Source organism: Ochotona princeps, chromosome 3 (assembly GCF_030435755.1).
Source record: "Ochotona princeps isolate mOchPri1 chromosome 3, mOchPri1.hap1, whole genome shotgun sequence".
NCBI lineage: Eukaryota > Metazoa > Chordata > Mammalia > Lagomorpha > Ochotonidae > Ochotona > Ochotona princeps.
This window is the reverse complement of record NC_080834.1, coordinates 60934206-60962021: the sequence shown is the minus strand read 5'-3', so window position 1 is coordinate 60962021 and position 27816 is coordinate 60934206. Positions and strand designations below refer to the sequence as shown.

Sequence of the window (27816 nt, the reverse complement as noted above, 5' to 3'; positions counted from 1 at the left end):
TGGGAGTATTGTTTTGGAAGTATTTAATTTAATTTGTAAATACAAAGGAAACTTTTGCTGATTATGTTACTCTGGGCTGACTTTTTTTCTTTTTGATCTCTAATATGTCACTCCAGTGTCTCTGGCCTGCAGGGTTTCCTTTGAGAGGTCAGCTGTGAGTCTAATTGGAGTTCCTGTAAAAGTTAATTGACTTTTATCATGTGTATATTTTAAGTTTATTTTCTTTACATTCAACCTATAAGAGCTTGATTGTGATATGTCCTGTAGAGGACTGGTTGAATCTATTTGGCATTCTGTTCCCTTTCTGTGTTTTGTTTTCTCATTTCTTTCCATGTTAGGGAAATTATTAATTATTATTTCATGGAATGTATCTTTTTAAAAAGATTTATTTATTTTTATTGGAAAGGCAGATATACAGAGAGGAGGAAAGAGAGAGGAAGACCTTCTGTCCAATGGTTCACTCCCCAAGCAGCCACAATGGCTGGAGCTGGGCCAATCCAAAGCCAGGAGCCAGGAGCTTCCTCTTCCGGGTGTCCCATGTGGGTGCAGGGTCCCAAGGCTTTGGGTCATCCTCTACTGCTTTCCCAGGTCACAAGCAGGGAGCTGGATTGGAAGTGTGGCCACCGGGATTAAAACCGGCATCCATATGGGATCTGGGCGTGTTCAAGGCGAGGACTTTAGCCACTAGGCCACCATGCCAGGCCCAAATACCAATTACTTCTATCTAATCTGTAAAACTTTCCCCAAATTCTGGAAGTCATATTTGAGTCATAATCTTCTGCTTCCTTGCTAGCCAATAATAAAACTTTTTTGTTTTCCCAATACTGTTGCTACAGGTTGGGTTTTGTGCTTGTTGGGCAATGGAAACACCTGATTCAGTAGCAACTGTTTAGGCTGATTTTCCCTTGAAGTTCAACTAAAATTGCTTGTAGACATGAAGCTTAAGGTGGAAGAAAATGGAGTACAGGAGTGCTGCTGTGTGCCCTGCTTTTCCCTTCAGTGATGGTGCCCAATGAGTACATGAGCTAGGCTACTTTGAAAGCAAGCTAGGTCACCAACCATGGAAATATAACATATGTTTACTTAGACTTATGTGTACTTGTGTATGCCTCTGAAATAAATTCTAAGCCAAATAATTTCCACATGCTTTCAGAAACATTGGCATAAGGAAAGGAAGAAAACTAAGAAAACATTTTATAGGAAATACATCTCAGTTGTGTGTGTGTGTGTGTGTGTGTGTGTGTGTGTGTGTGGAGAGAGAGAGCACAGGAGTGCACCCCAGTGGAAGAAAGCATAAAGGAAAAAATCTTGGCTACAAGAAAATGTAGTGGAAAGTATGATCAAAGTAGCATAGTTATTTTTTTGTCAGTTTTTCTGAATTCCCTTAGAGATAAGCTCAGCGGAAAAGTTGCTATAATTGGTTGATGTCCTGTAGTATAGACTGGCAAAATATCATTTCAGTATGTTCAAAAGGTATTCAAAAGCAGCCAGTTGGTTTTTGCTCAGAATACTTATGGGTTTACTTATGAATGCATTATAAGCAAAATTAATTGCCTTGACTAATCTGTCTTGCAGTGGGACTCTGAATCCAAAGCCGTGTCTGACTTGCCGCTTTAAGACTTGCCTTCACTGTGTAAACATTCATATCCCACCTGACTTGGGTCATACACTTGTGACATGTCAGAACAACAAATTTGCTTTTGAATCTGAAGCTTTCATTGACTGTTCTAGTTAGAAGCAAGTGGCAACTACTTGATGCTCCTTCTGGATGCTGGATCACGGGCTTACTAAAGTTATTTTAAAAATTGCTTCTAATTTTCTAAATATTCTTCATTTTAGAGATAAAATGTCTGAATCAAAGAAGTTAAGAAATGTTAATTGGAAGCATTGTTGGCAAGAATGTATAGCAAGTTATACTGTCTATCCTTGCTGGTGGTGCCACTTTTCTTTCAGACTTATTGTCAGTATCGACAAAATGTAAACATTTGGAAATCCCATTTTTCAGCAGTTCCACCCAGCAATATATGTGCAACAGGAATTTATACATACATGTCAATGATAACAGGGAGGTACTAAAATGCTCATACTAGTGTACCTGTAGTGTATTATTCTTACACTGAAAACAATCCAAATGTCCACTGGGTAGAACAGATAAGCACATCATCATTTTTTATAGTAGGAAATATGGATAATTAAAATGAATAAGCTATTCACCATAGGCAAATAACATTAATGATTCTCATAAATATGCTGATAAAACAGCCAGATACGCACACAGAGACACACACAAACACATGATCCCAAGTATTGTGTGATTCTACTTATAAAAAGTGCTAGAAGAAGCAAAATTAAAGGTGATTGAAGACAAGGTAATTATTAGCTTTACCATAGAGGATAATAATGAATGAATGGCAGCTTTGGGTGATTTTAAATAAATGGAGAAAATCTAATTTCTTGGCCAGGAAATGGTCTATTTACACTGTGAAAAATTCGTAAGTGGTAGACTTATGATTTGTGCATTTTCATTATATATATATAAATGCACACATCTTATATATATATATGCATATATGAATTGCTATGGAAATATTCCCCTCAAATCAGTCAACAGCAGAAAGCATGCATTAGGTATACAGGGAGACAGAGTTATTTTATATAAAAATAATGCTACATTTGGTGATAAAATGTAAACAAATCTGTAGAATTTAATATGGTTAAGCAAATAAGATCTGCAAGAATAAAAATGCATATCAAGCCTTATAGTATGGCAGACAACTCAGATTAACCTTTGGATCCACCTTTATGTGGATAACGAGGATATCTTATTTCTCAAGGGGAAAAATATACTTAAAGGCATTAGAGAGTTTTCAAAAGTAGATATATAGTGGAAATAAATCAACCTTGAATGGAGAGATATTTAGTTTCCCACGTGTTGCTTTTCAACTGATGATAAATATTAGTCTTCATCATATATAATAGCTAAAACTTCAACAGAAAACCCACATTTCACTACATTGAAGAATCAGAGAAAAAAGTTTTGGTTCACCAGACACTAAATACTGTCAAGTGGTGTCTTAGAAATGAGGTTCTCTATTAAAGGGAGCCTGAATTTGTATATCAACCCCCATGAGGACTCTGGCTCCCTGGCAATGTATGTGTGGAGCAGACTGTTTTCAGCAAATCTAGGGCTAAAACATGAAAGTTCTGAAACAGGGAAAGCCAACTGTGAGGCAGACAGTTTTTAGGCCAAGCAGTGGCCTTCCAAGGATGTCAATGTTCTAATCCCTGGGACCTGTCAGTGTGGTAAATTATATGCCAAAAGAGAATTAAGAGAAGAAACAACTTTGGGGAAAGTTGAATTTTCTTGGATCAAATGGGTGTGTATAATGTAATCCCCAGATTATTTAAATGTAGAAGAGGGAGTCAAGAGTCTATTCTGAGTGATGTGATAAGAGATTAGATAGCCATCACTGACTTTAAAGATGGAAGGCAGCATAAGGAATGCAGATAGCTTAAGGAGACTGGATGAGGCAAAATGTAGATTATACCTGAGGACCTGCCAGTGAGAACCTTTCATACTCCTGACATCCAGAGGTGTAAGGTAACTTTTCTTTTCTTCCCTTCCTTTCCCTTCCCTTCCCTTCCCTCCTGATTTATATATTTGAAAGGTGTAGAGAAAAAGAGAGAGAGAGATTTTCCACAGGCTGGTTTACTTCCCAAATGGCCTCAAGTTAGGTCTGAACAAGGTCAAAGCCAGAAGCTGTGAACTCATTCTGCATCTTCCATGTGGGTGACAGGTGCTCAACCTTCTGGGCTTTCTCCTACCTTTTCTGGTGCATTCTGCTGGGAGCTGAATCATGAGTAGAGCAGCCAGCATTCAGACCAGTGCTCTGATATGTGACGACAACACTGCAATACAAATAACAGATATTTTCAGGTAAAGGAAGCTAAGAAAATTTATTGCCAGTAGATCTGCAACACAGAAAAATTCCAAAACACATTCTCCCAGGAAGATGGTAAGTGATGACTGATCGGTCAAAACCTCAACAATGAGAAAGAGATAAAGCACTTCAGGATTGGTAAATATCCAATGAAGATAAGAGATTATCTTTTCATCTCTTTAAAGAAAAAATAATTTTTTAAAGAACAGCTATAACATGTGATTGTGGAACTTAAAAGACATTAAATGATACCATACATATGAATGAGATAAAGAATGAGAAATAAACAAAGCTATATAGTTACATGGCCATGACATTTTGTGTGCTGTGGTGCAAAATTAACTTGAGGAAGTGAACTTTTGAGACTAAAATTGCTAGGGTATGCACTTTAAAATAATTCTGATACAAGACGAATAGAGAGACAGTCGCTTCCACCACAGAGGACCAGAGCAACAAAGGAAGAATTGCATTTCTAGATGATAGAATGAAAAATTGAGCAGAGAAGAGAAATTTAGAAAATCAGCATACAGACACTCAACAATTCAGTATGGAGAGATACAAGGCTCACTGTCCTAAGCCTAGAAATCTAACTGGAGTCCATGCAAAAGGCTTTGCTTCATAAAAGAAACCCAGATATCCTTTCACCAAATGTGAATTTTAGAGTCACATTTACTTGATTTGTGTGATTTAGGGAAGATCCCCCCTGCTTTGGGGGGCTTATTGCAACTCTCAAGGGTCAAGAGGACCAGTTCCAAGGAAGTTCCCATATTTGTGTTTGTCAACTATATCCCAGAGCTCAGTAACACTTTTTTGCATATCCTAAGGGACGAAGAGGCTGTTGTTTCTGTGTTCTGCAGCTCTGGGACTATAGTTATTGGTGCCCAAATTGCTGGAGTAACTGCCACTCCCTCATGATACTTGGTGCTGGTGGGGTATGCCAAGTGTATTCTTTGCTCTAGGTTGGCAGCTCTCAGCCATAATTCATGAAGTAACTGATGCAGACTCTTGAGATTGGGGTAAGGACATCACTATAGTCCATGAAACCGTAACTGTAAGAGTCAGAGATATCCGTCCTCCCTGTAGGAGTGAGAAAGGTGCTGTTGACATTCTTCTGCTACATGGCTGAGCTTGCTTGTGCACAATCCCCAGCAAAACCTGCAATCGCTGGGAGGACTTCAGCAAGGAACCCCTTCTGTAGCTCTAGGCTTGTAACTGCTGCTATATCCCAGAGTCATGTGATTTTCCCCATGTGATGTTAAAGACCTCACTGCACCCTGCATCTCTGTGTATGTGACTGTTCTAAAAGTCCCAGGAACACCTGTGTTCATCCTGTAGGTTTTGGGAAAGATTCAAACTTCATGTCAGTGCCCCAGGTCAGCATCCACCAGGACATGTTCCCAGGATTAAATTGTGATCATTCTGAGATCTGAGTTCTTTAGGTCTGGGATTGGGGCTGTTGAGGCTGTACTGCAAAGAATTAGCTGAATTCATCCTATGGGGTCTGCAGAGGACTGCATTTGCATTCAAAGCCATGCCTGTCCTTGTGCGAATGTCAGCATAAATGTGCATGAAAATGGGAACTGGGTAGATCTTCTCTGTGACTGTGACTGTTGGTCACCCCGCCCCCAGCCACACACTTTTTTGAGATTTTATTTTCTAGAAAAATTAAAACTAGTTTTAAACAGATTCAATACAGTCTGTAGTTAATTTTGAGACTATAATTATATTCTTTCATCCCATTTCCCTGTTTCCTACTCTCCTATTATTTTTCCTTTCTTTCTGTCCACAAAACTTTTGAGATAAATGATTTTAGATGTACATGATCATGAACATAACAAGTTTAGCAAGTAAAAAGCAAATTAAGAAATAAGCAATATAAGCAAAATAAGATCACAAAATAAGAAGTTTAGCAAGTAAAAAGCAAAATGACTAGTTTGACAGGAGTATAGGCAATGGCTATAAATAATAATTGAAAGGAAAAAAATGACCATTTATCCCAGGTGCAGTGCATTTTAAAGTGATTGAATACATTAAAACTATAGTAATATATTTCACTGAGTATAACAGTCTCTAGCTGGGCCAATTGGTTTTAAATGCAGAATCTCATTCTTTTTAGTGGCTGAGTAGATGTATCCACTCCTGTTTGGATGGATATCTGGGTTGCTGCTATGCCTTCAACATAATCTCATAACCTATATTTGCCCTCTTGAACTGATAAAATTTTCCCTTTACATCTCCCTAGAGCTCTATCTGGGGGCCCTTGGTCATGCAAATTCCAGCTTCATTTACACATAATCAGCAAGACTTGGGAAAGTTGTCATTCACTTCAGACAATTCCAAGGTCATGGTGATTGCTGCCATAAGCTCCTGATTCATCCAGGATTCCCTGGCAAGACACAGGGACGTCCTCTTCCATGTTCTACAGCAGCATTAATTTGGCTACTGTTTGAAGTCACTTACTGCAGAAACCAGTTAGAGGCTTCAGTTCTGGGCTTGGACAGAACCAAAGTTAAAGCAACTACCCAAATGATACTTCATATTACATCTGAACAAAAAAGGTCTTTGGCACTGAAAGCTACTCCATAAATAAAAAGCTGATACGTGATATTCAAAGGCATCAATATAGGTACATAGAAACCACAAAGAAGCAAAGGGAATCTGTCACATCCAAATGAACCTGAATAGTTCTGAAGAAAGAGAATATGACTTGAAGGAAATCTATGAAATGCCTGAAAAGGAGCTCTAACTAAGGATCCTAAGGAAATTCAGTAGGAGGCAAAGAGGGACAATTAGATGAAATGAGGAAAAGAAAGATACAAATGAAAATAATATAAACGAAAATGAAAATGTTGAGAGATATTTGAAAAGTATTTAACTGATAAAGGATTAAAAGCTAGGGTCTATAAAGAACTCAAGAGATTCAACAACAACAAAACGAGTTCAGTTAAGAAATGGGCAGAAAGGAGATGGATATGCATTTTTTTTTAAAGATTTACTCATTTTATTACAGCCAGATATACACAGAGGTGGAGAGACAGAGAGGAAGATCTTCCGTCCAATGATTCACTCCCCAAGTGAGCTGCAACGGGCCAGTGTGCGCCGATCCGAAGCCAGGAACCTGGAACCTCTTCCGGGTCTCCCACACGGGTGCAGGGTCCCAATGCATTGGGCCATCCTCAATTGCTTTCCCAGGCCACAAGCAGGGAGCTAGATGGGAAGTGGAGCTGCTGGGATTAGAACCGGTGCCCATATGGGATCCCGGGGCTTTCAAGGCGAGGACTTTAGCCGCTAGGCCACGCCGCCGGGCCCAGATATGCATTTTTTAAAGAACAAAATTCAAATGGTCAACAGACATAAGAAAATGCTCAGATTCACTAGCTATGAGGAAAATGCAAATAAAACCACAAAGAGGCTTCATCTCACCCCAGTTAGAGTACGTATCATCTAAAAAACAAAAACAATAACAATAACTGAAATAAGGAGATAATAAATGCTGGAAAGAATGTGGGGGGAAGGTACTCTCTTCTATTGCTGGGGAGAACATAAGCTAGTGCCACAGTCATCAAAGGCACTATGGAGATTCCTCAGAGATCTGAAAACAGACCTAACAGGTGACCAGCCATTCCACTCCCTGGCACTTCTCCAAATGCAATGAAAGCATCTAAGATTTATCTGTGCCCACGTGTTTATGAAAGCTCAATTCACAGCAGCTAAGATAGAATCAGATGATGAGTCAATAAAGAAAATGTGTTCTATGTACTGTGTGGAATACTACTAAGTGATAATAAAGAATGATATCTTTTTCTTTGCAACTAAATGAATTCAGTGGGAAGCCATTATGGTTAAGTGAAATAAGCCAGCCCCTGAAAGACAAACATCATATGTTTTCCCTGACCTGTGGTAACTAACACAGAGAATACAAAAAATGTAATTGACATTCTGGGATTTAATTATCCTTGTACAGCCTTTGTTTATTCTCCTGAGGAACAGTAGGGTTTTTTGTTTTATCATTATAGTTTCTACTTGCTCTGTATTGATATCTTTATTGAACGATGTGTTAATCCTGTGACTTTGAAGTGAAATAAGAGTATGCTATTGTAAAAATTAGGAAGAAAAAAAAGAAAGAAGGAGGGTGGATCAGAAATTCAGGCAGAGGAGAGAGTGGGGTGGAAAGTGTCACCAAACTCCTAAATCTGTACTGCAATATATGTGAAATTTGACCATTTCATATAAGTTGAAAAAAGGTTTTCATCACGAGTAGATAAAGAAAATATGAACATTATTTATCCATGCAAGATAATAAAACCTTGTCATTTACAGCATAATGAGTGGAACTGGAAAACAGAAGGTGAAATAAGCCAGATCCAGAAATACAAACACTATATATTTCTTCTCATACGTGAAAGCTAAAAAAGTAAACTGAGCATGGGTTAGTGGTTATTAGATGAATAAAAGGAGTTTGGATACAAATAATAAGCTCCCAGTGGTACACAGCACAGCACACACAATACACTTCAATATAATCTAATAAATATAAAATGAATACATAAAAGAAAGAAGTTCCAAGCCTTCCATCATAAAATAGTGTGGAAGAAAGGGGTATTTTATTTATCCTCCTTTAATTGGTACAAATTGTATACATGTATTAAAATGCCACAGGTAATCCAGAACTGGTTATGTTTAACAAATATTTCTCTTTTTTTTTTTAAAGAAAAAATTCCTAATACAGGGTAGGATATATTTTAAAAAAACTCAAAATTTCCACTTAACTTTTTCTAATAAGATTATAGAGGTTTGTGTTCCTCACCCAGACAAAAACAGGCAGATTCATGTCTAATGAGGAGAAAGGGACAGCTAATGGGAAATGCAAAGAAATGTTGCTAGAAGTGTTAACCATGCACTAAATCAGATTAAAAAAAAAAAAAAAAACCCAAAACAAAAAAAAAAAACACAACAACAATGCAAGCCTGAAAATACAGGGATGATTATACAGTGACACAAAGGTGCTCACCAGGACAGTGATGCCTTGGGTGGGTCAGGGCTAAAGCGAGGACCCAGGGTTGATTTTCCTGTTGCAGCTGTATTGTTCTCACCATGTGTGCCTCTATGGGATGGAAAGCTGAGAGATACTGGCTGACATCTGGAGCTTGATGAAACTTCAGGCAAAATAAAGAAAATACTTTTTGAGCCAGTTCTCCAGAGCCACCAGACAGGCTAAAGCAAAAGTCACAGTTGATTGAGAATAGGCTGGGAACAAGTCAGAGAATAAGACTGTGACTTTGCTCTTCAAAAACCTGTGCTCAGAATGTGGGTTGCTCTAAAGTTTTTGACTGTTATGTGGAAAAGGGAATATGAACGGGGTAGATTCAAAAAACACAAAGGAGGCCTGCTGAGAATCAGTTGAGCCTTTTCTGATTGTTTTTATGTGTTTATTGAAAATCCTTGTTTATAGAATTCTGATAAAGTTAATTTTTATTGCTTTGCTCATTTATTTGTTATGGGTTGTGTTGGACCCTACTCCATGGTTATTGTGATTTCATCTTTACCCAAGTCTTTTGCTTTTCCTTTAGTTTATTTTTTTTTGATTTTACAAATTTTAAATATTCTAAGAATATACTCCTAACAATACTATGAACTTACTTGGAACAATAATTCAAACTTAAGAAGGCATGTATATTATTTAGACTCTTAAGGAATGGCAGTTTTCCTGAAGTTATTTTCCAATTTTTGTATTGTCTTCTGAAATAAAAATGCTTTTTTTGTGCTTGAGGGAAAAATCACCAGAACCTATATTCTGTAACTCTACATATTTGTAGATACCTACAATTTTGCTATCAATTTTTTGAATGTCCTACATGTATATATATATACATCTACATAATTTAAAAAATTGGTTATAATTACAGGTAATGCTTTTCAGTATCCATTTTGCAATGACCAAGTTATTTAAAAATAGTTTCTAATTTTCTAAATATTCTTCTGAGAAGCACTGTTGGCAAGTTAAACTGTCTATTCTTTTTGGTGTTGCCACTTTTCTTTCAGACTTGTTGTCAGTATTGACAAAATGTAAACATTTGGAAATTCAATTTCTCAGCAGTTCCACCCAGCAATATATGTGCAACAGGCATTTATACATACATGTCAATGATAACAGGGAGGTACTAAAATGCTCATACTAGTGTACCTGTAGTGTATTATTCTTACACTGAAAACAATCCAAATGTCCACCGGGTAGAACAGATAAGCACATCATCATTTTTCATAGTAGGAAATATGGATAATTAAAATGAATAAACTATTCTGCAGTTTAACTTGACAAAATTTTGCCCCTCATGCCAGCCTCTGCCAGCTGATGCTGCGGCAAAGCCCAACCCAACCACACCCACTCTAATTTATGCTTGCACCAGTAGGAACAGTCAACCTAGCCTGACTCACAGGCACGCCAACAGGTATAGTAGCCCTGCCTAACCTGGTCTGCCCCCAATCCCAGCTCTCACACTCTCCAAGTGGGAGTGGTGTCCCAGCAAGGGGTCTCGCACAATGTCCCCTGCCAAGTTCACCCTCTCCCTCCCCCCAAGTCTCATATGTGCTGGTTGGGTGCTATAGCGCAGTCTAGCATGGCCCTCATCACCTTGGCATTTGGCAGTAGGTACTGTAGCCTGGTCAGGCTGACCCACCCCCAACTCCAGTTCATGCTGGTGGGGTTACAGTCAGGCCCAGCACTCATGTGAACTGTCTTGCATTGTGGCTTGACCCAGCCCGACCCATACTCCATTCTGGTGCACAGATTCACTACTGGGCGATATAAACTGGCCCAGTGTGGACATCACATCCAGGTGCATGTGGAGGACATGGAGGTACATTGGAACCTGTAGAGGATACCTGGCACCACAACACAGGATGTAGGACAGAACAAATTGATCAACTACCCAGGCCAAGTGTTGGCAGTGAATACCTGGTCAGAGACTCCAAGATGAAGTATGTCAACCAATGGATTCTGGAAAGATTTCATTATGCTTGTGGCAAGATCAGCAGTAATTCAGAACTGTTGAGCTATCCAAACCTATTGAGTAGGACCCTTAGAGCTTGCCCCATATTGGAGAACCTGAGATGGCGTCGGGTGGCTTACACCCATCCCAGGATATCGAAGCAGTTGGGAGGCTGGGTGTGGCTTCTCCCCTTGTATCTGTCTTTCCCCCATATACAGGAAGGCAAAAAAAAAAAAAAAATGTGAAAATGGTAGTCTCACCCACTTTCCTGCAGCTCTTGACCCTTTGCACCCTAATCAACTATGTAAAAATCATCAAAAATAAAAAAAAATCATGTTAACTAAGATGTTATCAATGCAACGTAAAACATTTAGATTAACTATGAGGTTTCAACTGTTTTAGCAAACTTCTGTACCTATGCAATATATTTTGAAATGTTTAAGCTATCATCTATTTTAACATATCCTTTTAAAATTTATACAAACATATTTATCAAACATATCCTTTTAAAATTTGAAGCTATACATGCTTAGAAATCACATTTTAGTAAAAAATTAGCTATTTTTATTCATCTTTCTCTTGCTAATGTTTATTTTTTGGAATCTTGGCTGTCTAATAAATAATCAATGTACGCAAGACTATAAATAAATAAAATGTGGGCCTCTGAATGAAAATGCCTACAGAGTGAGCTCTTTATCTTTTTCACAGCTTTATTGAGAACCAGTTTTGGAACCTGAATGCAGGCTTTGGCTTATCCCAATCACAAGACACTGCCTTGGGTGAGAGAATCAAAGTAAAACTCAGTGGTACACACTTGTGAAAATGCAGCAAGTATGTGGTAGACCTAGACAAACAGCAAACATGCTCTTCCAAGGAAATCATGCAGTCTTCAAATGCTTCTCACAGCTGATATCATATAAGCAGCAGTTTTAAGAAAATGTATTGGGACTGTTGAAACAGTCTTAAACAAGACAAAAAAAGAAGATGACATTAATAAATAGAATTAGGGATGTAAAAGGAAACAAAATAATGGATCCTTTAGATAGACATAGAATAATCAGAAACTATTATAAGCAACTGCATGCCAATAAATCAGAGGTCCTGGAAAAAATGGATAGGTTTCTATACATACATAATTTACCAATACTAAATCTTAGGCAATTAAAAATCTCAACAGACCTATTGCCAGAACAGAGATTCAATTAGTAGTTAAGCCCCTCCCAACAAAGAAAAGCCCAGGACTGTATGGCTTCATCATTAGATCATACCAAACATTTCAATAACCTATGCAAATCCTCCACAAGCAGTTCAAGCTACAGAAAGAGAGGCAATCCTTCCAAACTCTTTCTATGAAGCCAACATCACCTTAATAGCAAAGCCAGAAGGAGATACAGCAGAGGAACACCATGATGAACACAGATGCAAAAATTCTCAACAAAATATTAGTCAACACAAGCCAGCAATACATCAGACCGATCATTTGCAAGGATCAGAAATGAAGAATAAAAACCATATGATCATCTCAATAGATGCAGAGAAGGCATTTGATAAAATTCAATAATACTTCATGCTAAAAATCCTAAGAAACATAGGCACAGAAAAAACATTCTACTTCACAACCAAAGCAATATACAAAATATGAATACTAGCATCAGACAGAATGGGGAAAGACTGGAAGCTTTTCCACTAGGTTCTGGAACTAAACAGGGTTGCCTACTTTCAACACAGTATTGGAAATCCTCATTAGAATTTTTTTTTTTGGCAAGGAAGAGAAATTAAAAGAATTCAAATTGGAAATGAAGAAGTCAAATTATCCCTGTTTACAGATAACATGATTTTATACATAGGAGAATCATCAGACTCAATCACCAGATTATCGGAACTCAGGAGTTTGGCAAGGTAGCAGCAAACAAAATCAATGAGTATAAATTGATGACCCTTGTATACACAAATAACTCAATGAGTCAGAAAGAACTTGTAAGAACAGTTCCTTTCAAAATAGTGGCGAGAGATCCCTGACTCCAGCCACCACGTGCACGTGGTGAGTTGTCCCTGGCCTGCCTGGGCTCCAGGGGCTGCTTCCTTCGTGGTGAGTACACTGAGGAGGGAGTCTCGGGCGCGCGCAAGGGCACAGGGCCCACCCACCACCATTATTGGGCAGGGGATGGGATTGGAGAGGGGTGTGACCTTGGGCCTGGGGGCTGAAACTTCTGGCAGCCTGCAGGTTGCTGGTGGGTCTCAGGCCGGGGCGTCTTCATGCTCAGATCCGACTCCAGCCACCGTGTGCACATGGTGAGCTGTCCCTGGGCAACCAGTGTGCCATTTGGCGCCAGGCTCTGCCTGCTGGCTGCCCGGCTGCAAGCTCTAGGATTTTGGTTCTTTGAATCGCTGCTTATGTAGCTCCACGTTAAACCCTCTGTGCTTCTGTGGTGTGAATCAATCCTATAGATTCCCAACTGTTAGGAGCCACAGACTTATGGACCTTAGACTTGGCCTACCTGATAGCCTGTTGCACTGCAAAGCCTGCCTTGGGCAAGCAGGACCACAGCAAGCAGGATATTAGGCCAGAACATCCTGTGTAAAGCAAGTGGAATAGAACCTTCACCCTTGTTCCTGTTCAGATGATTAGTTCCTCCCCTGGTTCAATATGGATGATTAGTTCCTTCCCTGCTTCAATGAAGATAATTACTCCCAGGAAACCCTTCCCTTTCACCTCCTCCCCTAGAGAAGAAGGTATATATATGAGGTGCAAAATAAAGAGTGAGAGGCACTCTTTTCCACCAAGTACGAGTGTCCGTGTGTTTCTTGGGCCAGCAGCCCGGGGGCTAGAAGCCCAGCATTCCCAGTCCACCCTCAGGGTTTGAGCGTTGTGTCCTGCAGGTCGGGACACCTGACGGCAGAGTAATGTTTCCTTTGAAGAACTTGTAATCACTGAACAATGCTGACCACCGAACACTGGGGTCCATGCAAAACCTAAGACTCGGAGCTTGGCAGGAGCATATCCTATTACTTGACATGATGGTGGGTCAGGAGACAGGTCACATTAGGCAGGGCCACAACATTAACTAGCACGCTAGAAAACCATATCCGGGGGAAGATTCTGTGGGAGATGTGTGGGCCACACCCTGTGGAAATTCTAGCCCCACTGGTTAGTTCAAGAGATGGGGTTGTGATGGACCAAGCTAGGTGTGACCAAGGAGCCTGCCATCAATCACAGGTTAAGGAACCAACAACAGTCTGGACTGGTCAAGGCAGCAGCACCCGAATGTGCATCCTGAATAGGGTTGTGGGGTAGGCTGGGTTGCAACGTTCACCAGCTCATACAAGGCCAAATGGAAGGCCAGATCACACCGGGCACTGGCCTAAAACCCAATGGCATGTATGAGCACTGGGTCTGGAAGGGGATCAAGTAGAGGAACTTGAGAAACTCCCCTGGTGAGTCATAGCTCCCACTGGTGAACATGTGGTCCAGACCTGGGGGTTGGACAAGCTGGGCAAAGTAGCTCCAATGGCTGGCCAATGTGTGAAATGGTAATGGAACGGGACGTAACAGGCAGGACAGAGAAAACCTTAACCCATAAGTAAAATTAGAAACCAGGATGGAGCACAGGTCATGCCAAGCTAGGCTCTTGCACCTATTGGTCTGTGTGAGCCAGGGATGCTAAACCACAGTGTCTAAGGCAGGGTTTGGGACAAGTGAGGGGCTGTGCCAAGCTGAGTCAGAGCAACTACTGGCATACGTGTGATCTATGGCTGGGAACAGCTACGGTTGGGGACACCCTAGCTGGGTTGAGGTTCCCACCAAGGAGCGCATGGGCTGGAATGGGGGCTGCGTTCTAATCAGGATACAATTGTAGTCTCCCTTGGCACAAGTGTGGACTGGGACTGCACACACTGAGCCAGGCCAGATCCCAACACCTTCTGGTGTCCTGGAGGACCAGGGTAGATGTGGGATGGACTAGGCTAGGTCTCAACCCCCTACTGAGCCATGTATGAGCTGTATGTGGGTATGGACAAGCTGTGGCTGGGCTGAAACATCCAACAGCAAGAACCAGATTGGGTTGAAGGCCAGCCAAGAAAAACCACTGTTCCTGCTAGGACAGGAGGTGAACTGAGTAGGACTTGCTCATGGACCCACTGGTATGCATGAAATCTGGCATTGGGAGGGGTTCTGATGGAGGAGCCTGGGCAACTCCTTTGGCAGGACACAGACCTGGCAGGTAAGTGCAAGAAGCATGATAGGAAACAGCCCAGAACAGGCCATGGAAAGTTTCCCACTGGCATACATTTGGTATGGGTTGGGGGCAGACCAGGCTGAATCAGTTCATGTCATCCACTGGCAAGTCTGAGCGCCAGAACAGCGTGGGTCAAGCCAGGTTCAGTCACAACAAAAACCAGTGCACATTACGGAATGCCAAGGTGAGGTTATCTGTACTGGATGTGACCGCAGCGCCCAACAGCACACGTGAGAACCAGGAAGGGAGGGGGTGGAGCTGGCAGGGGGATATGGGGGCGTTCCTTTGCTAGACAGTTACTCCCACTGGAAAGCGTGAGCTGGGATGGGGGCAGACCAGACTAGGCAGGGCTACAACACCTGTGGGCCTCATGTGGACTAGATCAGGGAAAAGCCAGTCTGGGCTGGTTGACCCTACTGGTGCAAACTACGTTAGAGTGGGTAAGGGTTGTTTCGGCTTAGCCGCAGCATTAGCTGGCAGAAGCTGGCACTGGGGGCTAATTTTGTCAAGTCAAACCACAGAACCACCCAAGAGTGCATAATCCGGGAGCGGGAGAGGCCTGGGAGGGAAATAGTGGACTCCTCCCTCTTGGATTGCCAACCCCCATGGGAGAGCACAAAAACTAGGACAGGGGCTGGGGTGGCCAGACAGAGACACACAACAACATCCGTGAGGGCTGGATAGTTGAGCTGGTTAGATGGAACTGGGCTTTAATACCCATCGACATGTATGAGAGCCGAATGGTATGTGGGACTAGTCTGCTGCACATACTGGCAAACCAGGGCAGGGGGTGGGCCTGGTGGGGTTATTGTGGGTCGCTCTGATCGGGCTGCAGCTCCCACTGGTTTATGTGAGGGCCGAGTATGTGCTGGGCAGAACCAGACTGGACTGTAACACCTACTGGTTCTAGTGGGAGACAGGGTTGGAAACAGCTGGCCCAGCAATTGCAACTACCAGCTGATTGAGGCGATGGACTGTGCCAGGCCCTGTATTTTCTAGTGCATACAAGAATCTGGTTTGGGAACACCTCAGACAAAGTTTCTTTGGGGATCCCCCAGCCGAACTGCCGGACTCAGAACCTAACCATGAAGAGACAGAGAATAGAACAAGTCGATCAACCACCTCAGCTATATGTTGGTAGTGAAAAACTGAGCAAATGGAGACTCTATGATGGACTATGTCAATCAGTGTATTCTTCAGTGACCTCATCATGCTTGGAGTGGCAAGATTGGCAGCGGTTCATAACTGTTGAAGTATCAAAACCACTTGAGCAAGTATCTCGGAGCATGCCCCACATTGGGGACCTGGGCGGGTAGGAGACTGGGTGGGGCTTCCCCCTTAAAATCTCTCTTTACCTCAGATATATTAAGGAAACAATATGGAAATAATAGTCTTGCCCGCTTTCCTGTAGCCCTTGAAACTTTTTACCCTAATTAACTATGTCAAGGTTGCCAAAAATATAATAAAAAATGGAAAAAATAGTGGAGAAGTCACATCCATATTGTACAAATAATCCAACTGTAGGCTGTACCTTATACTTTTAAGTTTTAAAGGTGGTCAAACATATTCACTTCTGTGTTTTGAAATTTAAAACATACATCATTTTTAAAGAACACTTTCAGGTTCATAGTAAAACTGAATGTAAGGCACAGAAATTTCCCACATATTCTGATTCTCAGGCCTAATTTTAAAATGCTACATTATTCTGATTTTCACTAGTATGATAGATGGAGTAAGAGGATGTTTTCATTTTGGCAATCTAATGCATCCCAGTTTTCTTCCACTGTCAATGAGAATCTACATTTCTTCTCATTTCAGAGTCTGCCATTCAGACTTGAGGAGGATTCAGGAAAAGCAAGGTTGTTGGAGGATGTCCACTCTGTTTTTGGAGAAAATCCCAAAATACAGCTTTGCAGCAGCTCTGTGGTGAAGTTCTGAACAAAGTGATTCTAGGAAGGGCTTAATCCATGAATATCTTTGCAATATCAGGAAATGATGAACTTTTACAGTAAAATTCATCAGGTTTTGACAGTTCAGAGGCCCAGCAAGTAGCTAGCAGATAAGCTAAATTCTCTCTTCTCTAGGGTTGAGGAACACACAAGACCAGATGGAGAGCTGCTGCAATACATCTTAGGCATCTGAGAAGTTGACCACCAATCCAAAGCTTCCCTCAAGGGTAGAATGCAGAGTGTTACCCATAACTGATTATCTAGCCTTCCAACTTTGAAGAAATTCCGACACAAAGAATAGAACAGCTGAAAATGAAAGGCAATGCAACAACATATCTAAGGAAGTGGATGGGAGTAATGCGAGACACTTTGGACAGCAAGTTTCAAAGTAATAGCCAATGGCTGAAACTGCAGTAATATAAAACTCTTAACCATTATTTTGATGAAAACATGAAACAGAGTTTGACAAAACCATATTTGTAGTAATAGTGATACACACAGATATTCCTTTTCCTGGTTTTTCTTTTTTTTGCATTTTAATTTAGTCATACTATAAGGGAGAACATACAATTACATTAAATCAGAGTCTTTCTTATTTTTTACTTGTTCCTTATTAAATGGAACAATAAACCCTTAACTGTAATGTAAATTAAAAATCCATTATCTCAAAAATAAACACATAAACAAAGGGAGAAGAATGGAGGAAGGGATGCAAGACGGGAGTATAATTATATTCTTAGAATTGTGTCTGTGATATTCATTGAATCCATTAGAAACTACCAAAGCTAAACCTAAAAACCAATTTTAAAAGTCTGAGGAATGATACAACACAATTAACCAAACACCAGTAACAGCAACAGCAGCAACAAATAATTAAAACATCCAGGGACAAAGCTATGCCTTACTTCTAGAACTACAAACACAATTACTGAACGTGAAAAAATTTCTTCATTATTGACTGGCAAGATGAATCTTAAATTAGTAGGATAGAATTTAAAGAGAATGTGTTAAATCACAGAAGGATAATGCAAACTGAGTATTCTAGCATGTTAAATTTCATCTTTTGCACACAAAGACTTCCTTTCTTTCTCATAAAGGATGAAACTGGATTTCTCCAAATCTTGACTTCCAAACATATTGGAAGTATTGTTGAAAGAGCTCTCAAATAGAATAGGAACTTAAAACTGGCCTTATATTTTGAAGAAAATAGTTGAACATTTAGCTAAATGGATGGAAACTAACCTAAGCTGTATTCAGAAAAAAAGATGCAGCTTTGCTTATTCTAGTTATTAAAGACTAAAAAGGATATTTGAAAAAAATGATATGAAGAAATCAATACACAAACTAAAATAATTTCATTAGTAAAAAATCTTAGAAATGAGAATTGACTTTCAAATCTGAGTTTTAAATCTCTAAACAACCAATAAATAAGTAAACCATTAATTCACAAATAGATGTCATAAAATCAAGGCATAAGACAGGAGTCCTGAAGCTATAGCTTTTTTTTTCCTTAAAAAGAAAAATACTGAAGTATTTTTTTGGGTACTTCTAAGCAGTGTTTTGGAAATGGAGTTTAAACTGTACACAAATGTAGAAGCAACAAAATCTAATTGATCAGTTACTATAAAAAATAAATGCAAACATATTCAAAAGACGTTACAAAGACATCAGGGTAAGGTGGACTGGGAGTTAAATTGTACTAGTTTCTCTCATTCTCTTTGTTTTTCAATTATTTAAAAAAAAATATAGTTACTTTAAATGAAGAGATAAAGAGAGAGAGAGACAGACAGAGATTTTCCATCTTCTGGTTTACTTACCAGATGGCTGAAATGACCAGGGTTAGGAAGAAGCTAGAAGCCAAGTGTTTCTTTGAGGTTTCTCATGTGAGTTGCAGAGGCTCAAGCATGTGGGCCATCTTTTGCTTTCCCAGGCCATTAGCAAGGAGCTGGATGGGAAGTGGAGAAGCTGGGACATAATCTCGTACCCATATGGAATGCTGGTGTTTCAAGTAGTGTTTTTTTTTTACTAGATATGCCACAACATATTAATTGTGCCAATTAAATACATAAATATAAATGTATAACTTATTTAAAGATTTACTTATTTTCTTGGAAAGTCAGAGAGTGAGGGGGAGAGAGAGAGAGAGAGAGATATCTTCTGTTTGTTGGTTCACTCCCCATATGGCTGTAATGGAAAGCTCTGAGCTTGTCCAAGAGCTTCTTCTAGGTCTCCCACATGGGTGCAGGGTCCAAAGGACTTAGGCCACCCTTCACTGCTTTTCCAGGCCACAACCATGGAGCTGGATCAGAAAATAGAGCAGCTGGAACATGAATAGTTCCCCAGAAGGGATGCCAGCACTGAGAATCAGAAAATCAGTCCGTTACACCATTATGCCAGCTCTGCAGTTATGTTTTTAATCCATTGTAGCCCTAAGTACATACATATTGATACTATCAGTAATAAAACTAATAAATTTGTTAATTTCTCAGGTATATGCAAAATTATTTTGTGCAAGTTTTAATATAAAAAGAGCAAAAGCAAAACTGCAAACAGTGAAAAGAAGGATGAAATACATGGGAACAGGTAGTGGGACCTTCTTGCTCTGTCACTGTGCCAGAATATATCCATGGGGCCATTGTTCAGCAACTGAACTAGATTCTGCAAATGTAGAACTGGGCCAGAAACTCCTCAAGAGAAAATGATAGCCTGCTAATAGGTTACAATCTTTTGAAACAGTATGTGTTTCTCTTACGCCTCCAACAAAGTTTGAAAAACATGAGAAGTATTCCAAAAGTTCATGGAATTTGTGTGTTATGGATGAACTACGTGTGGATTTAAACCTTTTTCCTTATAGAAAAAAATAAAGCTAAAATTTTATTTTTTCCATGAACTTTGTAAACTATTCATATATACATATGCAAGCAATCTATGTGTTGGTGTATATGTGTATATATACATGGCAAATGAAAGGAAAATGAAGGCATAACATCTTTAAGCCTACATTTAAAATCAGGTATTGAAATTTATTTAAACCATATTGGATTATGAGGAACTACAACATTTTGTTGAATGATATAAAAATGTAAGCAATGAAATATCATATTTTAGGAAAGATTTTTAATCAGGAACACTTCCAGATTTATTTATTTTGGTGTTTAAAACACATACTACAAATTTCTCAAGGAGAATAAATGTTTAAGAATTGCCATGTGAATATGAAAATTACTAAGGGAGATTTGTTTTGGCAAATAGCACATATTAAAAAATCATAAAGCTTGTTGTGAGTACTGAGAATTAAAGAGTTTATGATTTATAATAAAAATTTCATAAGGTAAATCATACATGAAAATTTAAATATGTTATAAACACATTCTTATGTCAGCTTGATGGGAAAAATGGGTTTTATTTAATATGAATCTCTGGGATTAACCTAAATCTAATTTCCATTTCACTTCACATGCAAAATAAATTCTAGATGATTTAAGAAATAATAACTTCATTTAAAATATTTGTTTTCACTTCATTTGAATGGAAAAGAGATAGACATAGAGATGACAGACATAGAAAGATAACCTTTCATCTTCTGTCACTTCACAGCTATCACCAAGAGCTAGGTTGGGTTAAGCTAGCACTGGGACACAACACTTAAACCATCATCTGCTGCCTCCAAGGATTTGCATTAGCAGGAAGCTGGATGGAAAGCAGAGTAGCTGGGATTTCAATCAGGCATTTTGATCTTGGGACACAGGCATCCCAAATGCTGAATTAAATGCTGACTTAAATGCTGTGCCAAGAAATAGTAATTTTATAAGATTTTATAAGGCAAAATGCAATAGAAAACTGGATTAGAACAAAAGTGAGGATAATAACTTCATGTGGAGAAATCCAACAGCCAATATATATAAAAATATAATGAAACTCATTAGTAATTGTTGAACCACACATGAAAGTAACAATGAAATACCATTTCATGTCTATCCGACTGATGATAATCTTCATACCTAGTATTTATAGAGATGTAAATTTCATAACTTTTGGTGGGGGGCTTGGGCAGCGGTTTCATAATCCAGATTCTTTTCATTCAATTAAACAGATACATTTCCACAGGGTGAGTGTTTGACACAGTGGTTAAGATCCTACTTGGAACACCTACATCCCACATTTGCATTTGAGTTCATGCTCTGCTTCTTATTCCAGCTTCATGCTAATGTGCACCCTGGGAGGCAGCATATGATGGCTCAGGTAGCTGCATTCTTGATGCTCACGTGTGAGACCTGCCCTCTAGTGATCATGGCTTCCTCTTAGCCCATCCATGAATCTAGAAGACATATGAGGAGTAAATCAGAGTGCAGATCATCCCTGTCTGTCTCTCTTCCCTTCAAATAACTAAAAATAGATAAAATTAAGAAGAAAAGATATATATGCTTAGACCTAGTCATACTATACTTGGAAAATTTATCCTGTAGCATTAAAGCACCAATTCATTAGGACTGATGTTTTAATGTGTTGTTTGCATGTCAGTGAAAGTAATGCCATGGAAATTCTGTTGTGATAAAATAATTAAAGAGCCAATGAAAAAATTAGGTTTCCATTACAAAGGTTAAAGTAAATGAGCACAGTAGATTTTAAGTAATTTATACTGTTACTCCTGAAGTAATATTTAACACAATTGATATATACTAAGTACTATAGTTTCATAAAACCAAAATATACTATTATTTAAGAGGGTAATTATATAAGGAAATTTTTATAGATTATCATCTGGGAGTGGGAATAAATAGTTTGAGGGTTCACACCTGACAGGATGTTTAAAAAAAGATAGTGACAAAAATCTATGTTAATTGCTTCCACTTTAGTAAGTTCACTCGTGCACAAATGAGACATGTATAACAAATCTGAAGAGTAGAACAAAACTGACCTATCTGTTAAGATGATTATGAAATGTCAGATGAAAAAAAGAGAATTCCAAGACAATGGCCATAACAATATTTTGTCTTGGGACATGAAAGTAGAGATTATTAGAGTACAATGGGTCAAACTGTTGTTTGTGATGTTGACATACCATATGGGCACCATTTTGAATCCTGTGTTATCCAACAATGAACGACCCATCGTGAAAATGACAAGATCCAATTACCACCCATCCATATTAACCCTGAATGTAAATGGATTTAACTCATCAATGTAGCATCATAGATTAGTAGACTGGATGGAAAAACAAAACAAAACAAAACCCATCCATATGTTGCCTACAGGAGACACATCTCATCAACAAAGATCAGTGGAAACTGAAAGGATGGAAAAGATATTCTAGGTTAATGGAAAAGAAAAATGAGCTGGTGTTGCCATTCTTATATCCGATGATATAGACTTTCACCTGAAAAATATTAAAAGAGATGAAGGACACCAAATAATGATCAAAGAATCCATTCAGCAAGAAGAGATCACCTTTCTAGTTTCTTAGGATGTTTTGTTTTTCATCTCTAATTTTATATGGTTTTTCTCTCTTGCTTTGCTAGTCTAGTTAAGTTTGTTTTGCTCATCTTTAAAAACGGCTGTTTTTGTTGTGATTTGTAGTTTTTTTTAGCTTTAATTCTATTTACTCTAATTGTGATTTTTATCATTTCTTGCTTCTTGTTCATTTTTTCTTTTTTAATAAGTTCTTGAGATGCATTATTAAATCATTTATTTGAGTCTATTTTTGTAAGCATCTGATATTATAAATGTTCCTTTTAATACTGTTTTTGATAAATCTCATGGGTTTTGATATTTTGTTTTTATTTTTATTTCTTCATAGAAGCTTTTTTTTCCTTATTAATTTCTTCAGCAAACATAGGTCACACAATAGACTGTTCCCTTCAGGAAGGTCTTTGATTTTCATGTCTTCAGTGACACATTAGTCATTCACTAGATGTTGTTTAACTTCATGTTGTTGTAGATTTTCTATTTTCCTTCCTGTTGTTGATTTTGCTTTATGGCTTCTCATCTACGGCGATTTATAGTAATTGTGCAATAGAAACTATCACATCCAGATGCGAAAATACAGTGCAGCATGTATCTTTACTTCCAAATCCAAGATGGGCTAGCAATGAAACTGTTGAATGTTTCTTGACCATAGAATGCTGGACTGTCTGCCATTGTTCATCCCTAGAATGTCAGTATACATTCAAATAACAGTATGATGTCAAAATAATTGTATATATCCCATCTTCAAGTAAGAAGTTAGGATCTATAAATGGAAATAACATAAAGTGTCCAATCTCAAAAATACATTAACTCAAGTAATGAGATCCTGGCATAATGGTTATTTGTTGATTTAGTGGCTTATTTATTTAGTGAGTGTGGTAAGACAGACTTGTTCTACATCTTAACTTATTGCCATATTTGAGACAGTAAATCGAGATGATCAAGGACCAGTGATCTGTTTATGTAATACCTCTGGTAACAAATCAATTAAATTTAGGTGCAAGGTACTTTAAAAGAACACATGTGATGCAAAGCTCAGATGCAACACAACTATAAGTTACATAGGCAGACACATATTTGTTAGAATGTACAATATTAAGTAACTAACATCATGAGCAGAACCCAGATAAACATATTAATGTTACCTTAAGATGTTAAAATAATTCTAACCTATATTATTGAGATCATTATCATAAAAAGATTTTACAGTTAGCTGTCATTTTTCCTTTTTTAAAAAAAGATTTATTTATTTTTATTGGAAAGTCAGATTTACAGAGAGGAGGAGAGACAGAAAGGAAGATCTTCCATCTGATGATTCACTCCCCAAGTGAGCCACAACGGCCGGTGCGTGCCGATCGATGCCGGGAACCTGGAACCTCTTCTGGGTCTCCCACGCGGGTGCAGGGTCCCAAAGCTTTGGGCCGTCCTCGACTGTTTTCCCAGGCCACAAGCAGGGAGCTGGATGGGAAGTGGAGCTGCCAGGATTAGAACTGGTGCCCTTATGGGATCCCGGGGCTTTCAAGGCGAGGACTTTAGGCGCTAGGCCATGCCGCCGGGCCCCATTTTTCCTTTTCTTAAAAAAATACTTTTTAAATTTTGATTATCTTACATATTTGATTAGGGCACAAAGGGTCAAGGGTTACAGGAAAGTGGGTAAGACCATTGTTTCCACACCAATATCATTTTTTTTCTTGTATCTGGGGTAAAGGGAGAAACAAAGGGAGAGGCCCCACCCAGCCTCCCACCCATTCCAGGTCCCAGCTGAAGGGCATGCTCCGAGGGTCCTGCTTATGCAGTTTTGATAGTTCAACAGTTCTGAATTGTTGCCAATCTCACCATTCCAAGCGTGATGAAATCTCTTCAGAATCCACTGGTTGACATAGTCTCTTCATGGTTGGGGTTCTGAGACCAGCAGTTCAGTTGGTGAGATCTCCAAAGAAACTTGGTCTGAGGTGATCCCAGACCTGATTTTCGTGTGTGCTTGCTAGTACAGGGTCTGGTGGGACAGACTGAACATTTTCCCTTTTATTAATGTTGTTTCTGAGATTGTCCTTGAATAAACAACATGTTGCTTTGACTTACAGGAAACTTCTAGCATCATTAAATATATGCAGGATAGAACCTCAGAGGCTTCAGTTACATACATAGACTTGAATAACAGGATCTGCCAGCCACACTTTGAAAGTGGAGGTAAGAGATAATGCCTGAATTTGAAAGCATTGGTCATAACATTCCGCTTTATTCATACCCTACTCCAGTATCTATAAAGGATGATTTTTCAATTAGGCAGATAAATATGAGCCTGCTGTTTGGAATAGTAAAAAGACTGTCTTCAGACCAGAGAGGGTATACCTAAGAAGCCGTTGAACTTGACTGGACAATAAGATGCTGGACTCTATGTTTGGTATATGCTTGCAATGGGGGAATCTCAACTGAACTTGAGCTGTGGTTATGCAACAAGGTGGAGGAATCCACCATGGTGGGAGGGTTTGGGGAGGGGTGGGAGAACCCAAGTATCTATGTAACTGTGTCACATAATACAATGTAATTAATGAAGTTAAAAAAAAAAAAAAAAGACTGTTTTGTAAGGAGTAAGTCTTCAAACAGCATCAGTGTGTGGCCTGCAGAGATTTCTAGTCTCGAGGATCTCCTCCTGAATGAAATGGAGTACTTTTGCTATTGACACTTTAGCCCCATCATGTACTTGGTAATACTTTGTTATGGTTTCTCTGACTCTATCAATTTAGTAATTGTGATTACTTTAAATTTCTTTTTTATCTCCACAAGAAAATTAATGCAACACAGTGCCAGTATCCCATATGGGCACTCATTTGAGTCTTGCTTGTTCCACTTCTAATACAGCTCCCTTGTGATGTGCTTGAGAAGGCAGCAGATGGCCCAAGGCTTAGTTCCTGCCACTCATGTGCGAGACCTGGATGAAGCACCTAGTTCCTGGCTCCTGGCTTCTCTCTGACCAGCCCAGACCATTGAAGCCATTTGGGGCATGAACCAGTAGATGGGAGATATCTTTCTGTCTCTGCTTCTAGCTTACCTTCTCTGAAACTTTGCTCTTCAAATAAATTTTAAAAAATTAAAAATTCTAGATATTTGAATTCCTATTGTAGATCATATGATGTTTTATAACATTTCATTGTGTTGAATCTGTACATAAAGCTAGTGCTTTGAGTTGTTGAATTGCACAGTATTTAAAGCTTCTCCATTTTCTGAAAGATAATGGAAGAGAATCTTTCCCAATATAATAAGCTTCCAATTTTCTACCTGAAATTTAGGGAAAAAATGTGACCTAGAGTGAGATATAAGTACAATTTCTTGGAGAATTTGCAGAAGATTAAATTTATTTTAGTTGTTAAGGCTTTGAACTTATTCACTATTGATAAATATGATACATTCAATAGGTCTCAAGGGCATTATGTTGATTAAAAAAACACACTCAAAATTTTATGTGCAATTTTATTTCACTTACATATTTTCAAAACACCATAAGTATAGAGACAGTAAATAGAATAGTGCTTCTGAGTAGAGGATTCTGGAGAGAGACAAACGCAGAGATGGATGAGCATGGTCCAGGATCAACGTTTCTGAAATGTCTAGGAGGGCAGGTATAGAGAGAGCACATAGAAACGTCCTTGGCTGTAGAGCAGTACGTGCTTTGTTACAAGAGATAACCAATGTGGAGACAGTGTTTTGACAAGCAGCTGCTTTCTTCTCCATTTGCTTTATTTTGCTCAGACCTTGGCATCTTTCTCTCCTGTCAGATGGGGACACAGCCAGAACTTGAAGCCAGGCACTCTGATGGGTACCCCAAGGTACTCTAAAAGTCTGCTCCCTTATTTTTATTCTTTAATGAATTTACCTTTTAAATTGAACGTGGTTTCTTTTCAGAGATCTCAAATAATATTTTAATATCTTGAAAGAATTTCTTCATTAATTTTAATTGACTATCACCATATAGTATTCAAACAGATAAAAATAAATTCTGCAAAGTATTACAATGTAACAGAAATACAACACATTGATTATGGATAAGAGCTACAAAAGAGTCTTTAATAGTGATAAACACATGGTAGTCATAACATTTTCTGGGCCTGGCACGGTAGCCTAGCAGCTAATGTCCTTGCCTTGCATGTGCCAGGATCACATGTGGACGCTGGTTCTAATCCTGATAGCCCTGCTTCCCATCCAGCTCCCTGCTTGTGGCCTCGGAAAGCAGTGGAGGATGGCCCAAAGCCCTGGACCCTGCACCTGTGTTGTAGGCCTACAAGAAGCCCATGGCTCCTGGCTTCGGATTGGCTCAGCTCTGGCCTTTGCAGCCGCTTGAGGAGTGAATCAGTGGATGGAAGATCTTTCTGTCTCTTCTCCTCTCCATATATCTGACTTTGCAATTAACTAAAAATCAACAAGGCAAAGGAACGTGAGGGATACATAAATTTAGCTCTTGTACATTGTGCCTTCCTTCTCTGCCTTCTGATTCTCTAGACCTCGACTGACTCTTCCTCCCTGCTTGATCACTGTCACCCTTTTCTGGAGAATGGTTAGTGGCTACTCTTGTTTGAGAATGACAGTCATTCTGCACTTTTGTCTGGTGACTGTCTTCAATGCATCCCAAGTTCCCCACATAAGAGTGTTCCTAGTCTGGCTGAGGTTGGAACTGTGGGTCAGTGGGCTGCTTGGGGGCATATTATTTTTGCATTGAGCTCCACAAATAATGTTATCAATCTCAAGTGGAGTTAGGGTGATAATTCAGTTTTGAGATTGACCAAGAACCTCTGGAACAAGAATGAGAACATATGATACAGAGCCAAAAGAAATTTCTAGGCTCAGAATTACATGGAAAGAACAGCATTCAGTTTGGAGTAAAAAAAAAAAAAAACCAAAAAAACCAAACACTTGCCCTTTGATTGCAGATTCTTATTTTATTCTTCTGTCAGACTTCAGCCGAAAAGCTTAATAGTTCAGCACCCAGGTAATAGTAAGGTTTGCATAAAGGGTCAGACAGGAAATATTTTCATTTTTGGAGGTCATAACGTCTGTAATTCTATCACTAGCACAAAGCAGTCATGCAGAGAACCTAGACAAATGAATGTTGCAGTTTTCCCATAAAACTGTTTCGTTTTGAAAAAAAAATTAAAAATATAAAAGTGCTCCTGGTTCCAGAGAAACAGACAAGTAGGTGGCAGCCTGGATTTGAACTTCAGGCCACAGTGTGCTGATTCTT

At 39.1% G+C, this 27816-nt stretch overlaps 1 protein-coding gene across 3 annotated transcripts in view; it reads right to left on the bottom strand.

Moving 5' to 3' along the window:
* The window catches only part of HTR1F (5-hydroxytryptamine receptor 1F), a 132521-nt gene that overhangs the window by 61037 nt on the left and 43668 nt on the right, over positions 1 to 27816 (bottom strand). For all 3 annotated transcript variants that reach the window (XM_058661271.1, XM_058661270.1, XM_058661272.1), the window contains exon 3: positions 3826 to 3909. The gene's annotated coding sequence lies outside the window, so the exon portion shown is untranslated. The remainder of the gene's footprint in view (positions 1 to 3825; positions 3910 to 27816) is intronic.